Source organism: Artemia sp. Qi Xiang Cuo, chromosome 17 (genome assembly GCF_049724085.1).
Source record: "Artemia sp. Qi Xiang Cuo chromosome 17, ASM4972408v1, whole genome shotgun sequence".
In the NCBI taxonomy this organism is placed as follows: domain Eukaryota; kingdom Metazoa; phylum Arthropoda; class Branchiopoda; order Anostraca; family Artemiidae; genus Artemia; species Artemia sp. Qi Xiang Cuo.
In genome coordinates, this window is record NC_142810.1 from 42,527,495 (window position 1) to 42,540,577 (window position 13,083).

Consider the following 13,083-nt stretch of genomic DNA (forward strand, 5'->3'; position numbering starts at 1 on the left):
GAAAATTCGGAATTAAAGTGGAACGTTTTTGTCTCCTTGGGAAAAAATTCAGAAGAGAACTTGAACTTTTCTACACTTCTTTGAAAAAACTTATAATTAAAGTTGAACTGTAGTGGAACTGTTCTCTTCTTTGGAAAAAATCAAAATTGAATAAACTTTTTTTCTCTTCTTTAACAAAATTTAGAAGAGAATTTGAACATTACGTCACGTTTTTGAGAGATATTACAATTAAAGTGGAACTTTTTCTCTTCATCGAGAATATTCAGAATTGAAGTATAACTTTCTTCTATCTTCTATGAAAAAAAATTAGAAAATTAATTTAATTTTTTTCGTCTTTGAGAAAATTTGGAACTGAAGTGGAACCTTTTTTTTATTTTCTTTGGAAAAAGTTAGAATTGAACTGTAACTTTTTTCTCTTCTTTGAAAAAATTCAGAAAAGAACTTGAACTTTTCTTCAATTCTTTGAGAAAACTCAGAATTAAAGTGGAACTTTTCTCTTTTTTGGGAAAGATTCAGAACTGAACTTGAACTTTTCTTTACTTCTTTGATAAAACACAGAATTAAAGTGGAACTTTTTCTCTTCTTTGGAAAAATTCAAAAGAGAACGTGAACTTTTCTTCAATTCTTTGAGAAAACGCAGAATTAAAGTGCAATTTTGTCTCTTCTTGGGAAAAAATTCAGAATTGAACTATAACATTTTCTATCTTCTACAGAAAAAAATTATTTCTCGTCTTTGAGAAAATTCAGAACTGAAGTGAAAGTTTTTTTATTTTCGTTGGAAAAAATTAGAATTGAACTTTAACTTTTCTCTTCTTTGGAAAAATTCAGAATCGAACTATAGCTTTTTTTCTCTTCGTTGGCAACCTTCAGAAGAGAACTTGAACTCCTGTTCACTTCTTTGAGAAAACTCAGAATTAAAGTGAAACTTTATCTCTACAGGGGAAAAATTAGGAAGAAAACTTAAACTTTTCTTCACTTCTTTGAGAAAAATCAGGATTAAAGTGGAACTTTTTCTTCTCTTGGGGAGGAAAATTCAGAATCGATGCATAACTTTTTTCAGCCTTCTACGGCAAAATTTAGAACAGATCTTGCAATTTTTTCCTCTTCCTTGAGAAGATTCACAACGGAAGTTGAACTTTTTTCTCTTCTGTGTAAAAATTCAGAGTTTAACTATAACTTTTTCTCTCTTCTTTGAGAAAATTCAGAAGAGAACTTTAACTTTTCTTCACTTCTTTGAGAAAATTCAGAATTAAAGTGATACAACATTTCTTCATGGGGAATAATTCAAAAGAGGACTTAAACTTTTCTTCCCTTCTTTGAGGAAACTGGAACTTTTTCTCTTCTTGGGGAAAAATTCAGCATCAAAGTATAACTTTTCCTATCTTCTACAAGAAATTCAGAACAGAAATTGAGATTTTTATTTTCTGTTCTTTGAGAAAATTCAGAGCTGAAGTGAAACACTTTACCTTCTTCGAGAAAATTTAGAAATGATCTTGAACTTATTATCAGCAGCGTGAAAGTCATTTTAAAATGAATAGTATGGAAAAAATCACCTAAAGTTTTCCCACCTTATTTTTTAGCTCTACTTATAGAATACGTTACACATCTTCACCTGTACTTATAGATGACAGCACACCCGCTCGGACACACAGACATAGTGAGAGAGACAGTCTGAATGGTAAAACCCATATAAATATAAAAAAAATAAAAAAGTTGAAAAAATTCCAAGTCCAAAAAATTCCTAGTCCAAAAAATTCCAAGTCAGAAAAAAAGAAAAGTGTCACTACAAACATTATTTTTATAATATTAAAAATCACGACTCACATATCTATATCATTCTCGTTTTGCATTTCGAAAACATTAAATGTGAATTTTTTTTGGTTTTAAGCATACTTCATGACATTCTAAGACATGTAAAAAAAAGTTGAAAAAAATTTCTATGTTAAAATAATATAAAAATTAAAAGTTAAAAAAACATCAAAAAGTGTATAAAAATAGGGGGAGGGGCCAAAAAGTGGGGGGAGGGCTTTGAGGTTGTGGGGTGGGCCACTGGAGGTTTAGGTCCTTGGTGGTTAGGGTCTTTAGTGGTTGGGGACCTTGATGGTTAAAATCCATAACCACCTCACTACTTGATTTCGAAGGATTTCTAAGGATTGTTCTGAATTTCTATATTAAAATTCTTTTCTTGGCAATTACGACTTTATTATTTTCAACTTTTTAGCATACTCCAATGCTAAAGAATATTTTATATTGCCCACACTCCTCAATTGATACTTGTGTATTATACAGACCACAGCCGAGAACTAAAAGCTAGGTCAGGTCACAAGATCGCCTTGTCACCACTAATTGTTTTCTCAGATTGATACCCCTGACGTTATTCTAATCATATTCTAACATTTATGTCCCGTTGCGTAGGACTTAACGTTCCCTCAGACTTACCTTAGCTGATATGCAAATTAACCCTTTACCAATTTCATTCTATCCAAACAAAATAATATTTTTATTATTCTCATCTTGGTTTCATCCCTATATTCAGGTCACTAATTAAGACCGTTTAATGATTAGCTATACTGAGCGTACATCATAATTTAGGTCATTGACCTACATTAAATGCAGATTAAAAATATATGTTTAAAAATCTAGCCCAGAAACCTGTCCAGGAGCTTTTGTCCCTTCTGGATATATTGTTCAATTACTACTCCCAGGAATCATCAATGTTTACAAGAAAATGGTGCTTTCTTTTGCTTTTCTTCGTTCACAAAATTCTAAACTGTATTTTATTGAAAAAACTATTTATGTTTAACAGTTTAATGTCTAGGATTTTTCTCGGAGGAGAGGCATTCTATGGTTTGTATGAAAGGGGAGGGGGTTGTTTCCACAATTTTTTTTACAAGACGTGTCAAAAAAATTTTATATACATTTTTGTATCTTTTTTTACGAGTACAGTTTCACCTTTAGGTGATGGGAGGAGGGGGGGGGAGGTAAACACTTCACTCTAGATTCAATCTTCACTTTTTATTTGACAAATTGTCCATTTTTTTTAAATTCTACTTTTGGTTTGAAATCTCTTAAAATATGGATTATATCAAACAGTTCGTGGTAACGAACTGTAAGTAAGGACCGACCCGGCGCAATGGTGACATTTTGATACCAACAGATACATCAAAAGAATCAGATTTTAATGCTGATTTCAAATATATAAGTTTCATCGAGTTTGATCCTACTCATCAAAAGTTAAGCGCCTGAGAAAATTTGGCTGATTTTCGAAAAAAAGGGGAAAAACCCCTTAAAAGTTATAGAACCTCAATGAAAATCACACCATCATATTCAGTGTATTAGATAACCCTACTGTACAGGTTTCAAGATCCTATCTACAAAAATGTGGAATTTTGCATTTTTTGCCAGAAGAAAGATCAGGGATGCGTGTTTATTTGTTTGTTTGTTTTTTTCCCCTTGGGTAATCGTATCGACCCAGTGGTCCTAGAATATCGTGGGTGGGCTCATTGGAGCGGAAGTTAAAATTTTTAGTGCCCTTTGTAAGTGACCAAAAAATGGAGGGCAACTAGGCCCCCTCCAACGCACATTTTGTTTCCCAAAGTCACCCGATCAAAATTTTGAGATAGCCATTTTATTCATCATAGTAAAAAATATGATAACTATGTAGTTTAGGATGACTTAATTCCCCGAAGTCCCCGGGGGGAGGGCTGAAAGTTGTAAACTTTACCCAATATTAGCATATGGTATTGGTTATTGGGAATTATAAAGACGTTTTCAGGGGGGGATTTTTTCCGGTAGTGGGGGGGAGGGGGTGGAGGGTTATGGGGGAGGATCTTTCCATGAAGGAAGTGTCATGGGGGAAGGGACACTGCTATGAAGGGGGCGCCAGATTTCCCAGCATTCTTTAAAAAAAGACCAGAAATTAAATAAAAAAAATAATTTTTTCAACTGAAAGTAAGGAGCAACATCACAACTTAAAACGAACAGAAAATATTACGTATATGATTGGGTTCACCCCCTAGTCAATACCTCAGTCTTTAAGCCAAAGATGTTTTAGTGCTTTCATAAGAGCTATTTATTCTAATTAACAGCCTTTTTTGCTAATAAAAACGTTCGTAAATAAAATTAAACAAGTTTCGAGAAAGCCATTTAACCAAATAAAAGTAAAATTAATATGAAAATTTTGTTGTAATTATTCATGTACGGTGAGCCAAATTCAAAAGCATTATTAATTCAAAAACGTTCAAAAATTAAATAAAAAAAATAAGTTTTTTTAACTGAAAGTAAGGAACGACGTTAAAACTTAAAACGAACAGAAATTATTCCGTATATGAAAGGGGCTGTCCCTTCCTCAACGCATCGCTCTTTACGTTAAATTTTGACTTTCTCACAACTCTATTTTTTAAGTAATGAAAAATTTAGCGTAAAGAGCGAGGCGTTGAGTAGGGGACAATCCCTTTCATATACGGAATAATTTCTGTATTGGTATCTCTGTATAGTATTGGTTTTGGTTTATTGGAAAGTCATTTAGCACAAGAAAAGTAAAATTAATATGTAAATTTTGTTTTACTTATTCAATGACGGTGAGCCAAAATAAAAGCTGCATTAACTAAAAAACGATCAAAATTAAATAAAAAAAAACAAGTTTTTTAACTGAAAGTAAGGACCGACATTAAAACTTAAAACGAACAGAAATTATTCCGTATTTGAAAGGGACTGTCCCCTCCTCAACGCCTCGCTCTTTACGCTAAAGTTTTTTATTGTTTTAAAAAATAAAGTTGTAAGACAGAGTCAAACTTAACCGTAAAGAGCGAGGCGTTGAGGAGGGGACAGCCCCTTTCATATACGGAATAATTTCTGTTCGTTTTGAGTTTTAATGTTGCTCCTTACTTTTTTTTTATTTAATTGCTTTCAGGAAAGGGGAAATGACTCTTGCGCTATAATTAGGATGTAAGGGGGACGACTTTCCAATTCAGATATTTAGTCATTTATGTTGTTTTGAGTTTGAGCTGAATATCAGTTTTATTTTGGTACAAAAAAGTTCATTATTGGTTTCGTTTTTCATTAAGTCGAATATCTGTTTTTATTTAACTCTAATATTTGTCTTTTTATATTTGTTTTTTTTAAAGCTATAATTGGGGTACAAGGGGGGCGACTTCCCAATTCATATATCTATTACTTTTTGTTCGTCTTATGTTTGAGTCGAATATCGGCTTTATTTTTGGTACATTTTAAGTTCATTATTGGTTTATTTTTTTTAAGAAGTGTAATATATGTTTCTTTTAACTGTTAGAACATTGTTTATTATAACTTCTGGTACTGTTTTTTCGTTCTGCTCAAGACATAGCTTCGCTCTTTACTTCTTTTTAGAAAAATGTTTTTTTTTCTATTCAATTCCTTGAAAGCTTCACCTTAATATCGTTAGCTTGCGTAGTAGTAATAGTTGTAGTAGCAGTAGTATGATTAGTAGTAGTATGCAAATACCTCTTTTTTCAAATACTGTATAGAAAGACGCTGAAAGTTTCAACTTAATACCATAAAACGAGCCTGAAGCATTCATGATACGTCCTCTTGACAGCCTGTATGCGCGTAGGGTTTTAAGATTTATTTCACTAATGTTTCAATATTCCTTAAAATTTTCGCTTTAATATCATTAGCTTTAGTAGCAGTGGTCGTAGTAATAGCAGTAGCAGTAGAATCAATAGTAGTAGTCTCAGCTTTAGTAACAGTAGTAGTAGTAGTAGCAGAAGCAGTAGTATTAAGATGCTAATACTGCCTTTTGGTTAGTTCAACATCCTCCAAAACAAGCCCTGTCAGTTTCAACTTCACACACTAAACCTTTCCTAAGAAATGGCTAATACACCCTTTTAACGATCTGCATTTAGACGGCTAGTTGTTATTCAGTTCAAGTCCCCCCTTAATATTCCTTCATAAACTTCACCTTCATACCCTTAGGCATAGTTGTATAGTAGTCACAGTGGTAGTAGTACTAGTTGTAAGACAAGTATTAACAGTAATAGCACTAGTGCTAGTAGCAGCAGTAGTACAGCATATTTCCTGTTGGTTAGTCGAATATCCCCCTCATCAGGCTCTCACAGTTTCAACTTAATACAATTAGTCGTTGCTATGAGATTTCCGAAATACCCTTTTGATAACCTGTATATTCATAGTTTTAATTTAGTTTAACTTCTCCCTCAGTACTTCCTGAAATTTTCATCTTAATACTCTAAGCCTAACAAGTAGTTTCAATAAAAGCAGTAGTAGTAGTAAAAGTAGCAGTGGTAGTAGTATTGTAGTAGCGTGCATATATTGCCTTTTGGTCAATTGGTCTTCCCTTTTAAGCATTCCCTGAAAGTTCCAACTTAATATCCAAATCTTTTCTTGAGATATGCCCTTTTGATAATCTGCATGCACATAGTGTGCTCTGACTTACTTAAAATTTTACCTCAATATTCTCTAAAATTTTCCCCTTCATATGCTCAGCCTTAATAGTACTAGTATCCCAGTAGTAGTGGTAGAAGTAGAAGTAGCAGTGTTGTATTAGTAGTAGTTATAACAGTAAAAGCAAAGTATTATTAGCAGTAGTAGCATATACATGTTGCTTTTTAGCCAGTTGAACATCCCCCTCAAGATAAATCATAAGTTTCATTTTGATGTGGTAAGCCGCTCCAAAAATATTGCTGATACGCACTTTTGACCCCCTTTTAACGGCCTTTTCAACGTAATACACTTAGCCTTACAAGTATTGAAATAGAAGTAGTGGCTGGAGTAGTTTAGTCGCATTTTTTGAAAGCTCCGACTTAATACCCAAATCCGTTCTTAAGATACTCCTTTTTGACAATCCGCATGTACATAGAGCGTTTAGATTTAGTTCAAATTCCCCTCAGTATTTTCTCAAATTTTCACCTTCATACGCTTAGCCTTAAGAGTACAAGTATCCTAGTAGTAGTAAGAACAGTAAAAGTGTTGTATTGGTGGTACTACTAACAGTAGCAGCTGTAGTAGCATGTACATGTTGCCTTTTGGTCAGTAGAATATCCCCGTTACGATGCCCTGGATGTTTCATCTTGATATTGTAAGCTGTTCCAAAAAAATTGCTGATACGCCCCTTTGATAATCTGTGTGGACATAGTAGGTTTTGATTTAGTTCAACTTTCCCTCAACAGTCCCTCAGACGTTCATTTCAATATCCTCAGCATTGATAGTGCCCGCTACAGAAGCAGTGGTTCCAGTGGTAGTAGTATTGTTAGTAGTTGTAGTAGTAACGTGCAAATATTGCCTTTTTGATTAATTGACCATATCCTTTATTATTTCCTGAAAGTACCAAATTAATACACTCAGTCATTCTTGAGTTACACTCTTTTGACAACCCGTGCGCACATAACGTCTTTTGATTTAATTCAAAACTCCCCTCAATATTCTCTGATGAGATCGCATGAATACCCTTCGTCATTTTGGAATGTAAAGGTGAAACATTCAAATCTTTCTCAATAATATATACTATATGTAAACAATTGACGAATTACCTAATTTATAGCCCTTGCCCTAAGGGTTGTGGTGGAGTTGACATCCCCAAAGACACAGTTACTGGACCTTTCAACTATGCTAAAAACATGGCAATGTCAATATTCTGATTGGATGTGTTTGGGGAAATGATGGGCATGGGGGGGGGGGCTGGTTGCCCTTCAATCCCTTTTGACTCTGAAAAAATGTACTAGATCTTTCAATTTGCAATTGAATGAGCATCCTTCAAAAAAATAAGTTTTTCAAAGTATAACCAACGACCAACAACCAACAATGAAACACAAAATAGATAAAATGTTAAAATGAACTATTAAATCAAACTTCAAACGAAAAGGAGCAGGGCTACTATCCCATATGCATTTTAAAGGCCGGAATGCCATTTTTGCTCTACAGAAAACAATCTTTATTTCGAGTGGTGTATTATTGTTTGTTACAACATCAACAAAAAAAGAAAGAAAATCAACAATTAATCAAGATTACTGAATAGAACCAATAAAAGTAGACGGAATTTTTAGTATGTACTGATATTCATTCCTCAAAGTCACAGCAACCAATATTTTTTTTTTTTTTTTTTTTTTTTTGTAAAGCGCAAATTAACATTTGAATTTTAGAAATTTGGCTTATTCCTGATTATCATAATTTCTGTTCACCTGAAATCTGGCTTGATTATTTACTAGCATCTGTTTGTTGGGTTTCGTTTATCCATTGATACTCATTTCTGTTTCTTTTATTTTACATATTTTACGGAATGCCATTTTTGCTCTACGGAAAGCAATCTTTATTTCGAGTGGTGTATTTTTGCTTGTTAAAACATCAACAAAAAAAGAAAGAAAATAATCGATTAATAAAGATTACTGAATAGAACCAATAAAAGTAGATGGACTGTTTAGTATGTATTGATATTCTTTCCTCAAAGTCACAGCAGTCAATATATATTTTTTTTTTTTTGTTAAGCGCAAATGAACGTTTGACTTGTAGAAGGTCAATAGAGTTTTAGAAGACAAATTCAGCCAATTGACTTTTAGAAGTTTGGCTTATTCCTGATTACCATAATTTCTGATCCCCTGAAGTCTGGCTTGATTATTTACTAGAATATGTTTGTTGGGTTTCGTTTGTCCATTGATACTCATTTCTGTTTCTTTTAGGTTTCAACTATGATTTGACTTTATTTCTGAGTATTTTTGGATAATTGCAGCCCTTAAATTTTGAAAATTTATTCTTTTAAATCAGTAATTTTTATTAATTTCTGTTTGTTTTTAATCGACATTGCTTGTTTTTCATTATTCTTTAAAAAATATTATTTATAACTTTTTTTCGGCCTTCCTACGTAACAATTAAGATTTTGGCATGCTCTTTGTATTTTGGGCAAAACTTTGAAACAAGTTCTAATAATAATCGTGCTATAGAAAGCCATATTATTCAAATAAATGGACAGACAATCTGCATGATTTTTGACCGTCTGTAGGTCTGAAGTCATACTGATCCCCATTGTTTTGCAGCCTTTAACATATACAATTATCGATCGATAATTTCATTAAAATCATCTTATCATATCTTTTTTTTGTCCACGCTGCTTGTTTGTTTAAATAAATACATTTTTCGTTCAGTTATTAAAGACTTTTGGCTTGTTGTCATATGCGTTTTAAAGGCCGGAATGCCATTTTTGCTCTACGGAAAACTAACTTTATTTCGAGTGGTGTATTTTTGCTTGTTAAAACATCAACAAAAAAAGAAAGAAAATAATCAATTAATAAAGATTACTGAATAGAACCAATAAAAGCAGATGGACTTTTTAGTATGTATTGATATTCTTTCCTCAAAGTCACAGCAGTCAATATATTTTTTTTTTTGTTAAGCGCAAATGAACGTTTGACTTCTTTGACTTGTAGAAGGCCAATAGAGTTTTAGAAGACAAATTCAGCCAATTGTCTTTCAGAAGTTTGGCTTATTCCTGATTACCATAATTTCTGATCCCCTGAAGTCTGGCTTGATTATTTACTAGAATCTGTTTGTTGGGTTCGTTTGTCCATTGATATTCATTTCTGTTTCTTTTAGGTTTCAACTATGATTTGACTTTATTTCTGAGTATTTTTGGATAATTGCAGCCCTTAACTTTTGAAAATTTATTTTTTTAAATCAGTTATTTTTATTAATTTCTGTTTGTTTTTAATCGACATTGTTTGTTTTTTCATTGTTCTTTAAAAAGTATTATTTATAACTTCTTTTCGGTCTTCCTACATAAGAATAAACATTTTGGCATGCTTTTTGTATTTTGGACAAAACTTTGAAACAAGTTCTAATAATAATCGTGCTATAGAAAGCCATATTATTCAAATAAATGGACAGACAATCTGCATGATTTTTGACCGTCTGTAGGTCTGAAGTCATACTAATCCCCATTGTTTTGCAGCCTTTAACATATACAATTATTGATCGATGATTTCATTAAAATCATCGTATCATATCTTTTTTTTTGTCCAGACTGCTTGTTTGTTTAAATAAATGCATTTTTCGTTCAGTTATTAAAGACTTTTGGCTTGTTGTCTAAATAATACGACGTAAAAATAGGACGTCAAGAATCAATACAACCAAGTTTGTTTCCAGTTGAAGTTCTCTTGGTTCTAAAATTTTAATTGAGCTGTCTCCATGACCGATAATTTGAAGTGGATCTGGATAATTGAAAGAATACAAGCATTTCGCACCAAGAATCAATGCAACCACATTTTCCTTCAAACATTTATAGTTCTTGATAAGCTCACATTGGCCTTCCTAAGTTAAAATTTAAAGTCAACTTGGTCTCCCCGTCCAATACTCCCTCAAAGTCTAATCTGGACCCCTTAAGCTGTTAATTCACATCATTAGCCGTGACTGAGATTTTGAAGCTGCATGCTTTTGATAAACTGAGTTTTTTTTTTATTAATTTCAGTCCGTTTTGATATTGGTTAATATAACGAATATTTCTCCAGTTTACACGTCTTCAGCTTAAAAATAAAAATATCTTATAATAATTTATTAGTTCTAATCAGTGTCTTTCGATTTATCTTAACATCCCCTGAAATTTTCGACTACATGCCATCACCCATTCCTGTGAAATATTGCAAATACGCCTTTCTGACAACTGGAATGCATATAGTATCTTTTGATTAAGTTCAAGATCCCCGTCCATATCCTCCGAAAGTTTCAACTTAATATTTACAACTGCTCCTGAGATATTGCACACACCATTTTAACAAACCGGATATACATAGTAACTTTTGATTTAGTTCAATATCTCCTGAAAGTATCAAATAAATACAATTAGCCGATCCTGAGATATTGCATATACGCCCTTTTGACAACTGGGATGAAAATAGTCGTATTTTGATTAAGTTCAATATCCTCTTAAATATTCTCTGGAAGTTTAAACTTAATACCCGTACCTGTTTCTTAGATATCGTGGACATGCAATTTTAACAGCCAGAATGCTTTTGGTTTAGGTCAATATCCCATCCGACATTTCCTTAAATTTTCAACTTATTGTCTTTGTCGTTCCTGAAATATTGCAGCTACGCCCATTAACACCTGAATGCACGTAGTGTCTTTAAGTTCAATATCCCCCTCAACATTATCTGAATGTTTCAACTTGGTTCATTTCCCTAACTCTGCTTGAAAAAGTGAAGATATATCTCTGACATTGAAAAAGCAGGATTAAAGTCAGTAATACCAACGCATACGACCTAATGGTCGAACGCGTCAAATCCCAAACAACAACAACAGTTAAACTCTTTCGATTATGCTTTATAGTTCTTAGTCTAATAGTAGAGGTTGCAGAAGTATTTGCAGTCATAGTCGCAATCATAGTAATAGTAACAAACTAATAGTAGTTGTCAGAGTCGCAAGTAGTCGCGGTTGGATACAATCTTAGCTTGACTGGACTCCAAAGAAGTTACAGCACGCCTGCTTTTCAGAAACAAAATTGCAAGAAGAAGAGAAGTTGTTGAGGAAGTCCAATGGCTGTCTTCTTGGTCCCCATCATACGGATTGAAAGTCCTTTCGCAATTCTAGCTCCAACAAAGTGCAGCATGTCTACATTTTTCAAACTTGGTACAACATGTCTGGACTTCTACTAAAAAGTTGGTGGTAGAAGGGGTGGGAGGGCCTCTGGCCACAGGCTCACTCTGCGTCTTTCAATATTTTTTTTTTCTTTCAAATTCGATGTGAAATGAACGCTTAGTTTGAGTCCTGTGATCTTTTTTCTACGTTACTAATCAAGGAGGTGGTAAAGAACTTGCACAGTTTTTACAGAAACTGCGGGCTTCTTGATGGACTGACGAACGCCCCTTTGATATAGGGTCGAACGTTCATTTAAGGTTCGCATTCCAATATCTTATAGAACAAATTCCCTATTGTTCTACTACTATTTTGTTGTTTATGATTGAAAGGCAGCGTGATCTTCGTCGCTATTTATCTCTCTAATATACACTCTACTTAAGCTCTAACGCCGTAGGCTATGGCCCAAGGTCAAGCGAAACACCCTTTTTGGCCCCAGGCATGAATTACAAATGGCTTTTTCAGAACAGGGCATCATTTTCGTCAATCCATTAAGAAGCCCGCAGTTTGTGTAAAACTGCGCAAGTTATTTACCACCTCCTTGTAATAAAACGAAATTGGTAAAATAGAGACAGAGGGAGAGAGAGAGAGAAAAAAACAGGACACAAACTAAGCGTTGCTTTCACATTAAATTGGACTCTTACACTTTTAACAAATGGGAAGTTTCTAATTATACCGATCAGTTTCAATGATTAAAATTGTCAAAATCTTAAATAAAGCTCATCTAAGGTAATGTCATGTTTGGATGGGAGCCGGCGTCCTCCAGATTATTCCCCCACATGCAAAAGTGAGTGGCCACAGAGAAAATACAAAATCGGTACCTCAAAATATTCTAAGGGGTAACAAAAGGACCAGATGTCAAAAAAAGTACTGGGACAGGGGCTGGATGGTCTCCGATCACTTTCGACTTGCAAAGAATGACTAGAAATCTCAATTTCCGATCGAATGAGTATCCTCCGACGTTTCTACAGCCACAGAGAAGTTCTGAGCGGCCTCAGAGAAAATACAAAATCGGTAGCTCAAAATATTCTAAGGGGTAACAAAAAGACCAGATATCAAAAACAGTACTAGAACAGGGGCTGGATGGTCTCCGATCACTTTTGACTTGTAAAGGAGGACTAGAAATCTCAATATCCGATCAAATGAGTATTCACCGACGTTTCTACGGCCACAGGGGGGAGATTAGGGATAAAGAAGGGGCAGCTCGCCTCCTATACAGAGTAAATTTTGCTAATTTTGGGGTTTAATGTTACTCTTTCCATTCATAAAAACAGCGCAGTCCAGAAATATTCCCAGAAATCAAGAGGCATTAAATATCAATTTCTACCTCCACCCCGCCCATTCCTTAGAACTAATTCTGTATTTACCTGAAGGCTCCATGAGAGTTAGGATGTTTTAGCATTAAAATGCACCCTTTGAGGTATCAGCCCTCTCCTTAAAAACAAAATAATCAGAGAACCCTGCTTTAGAGGT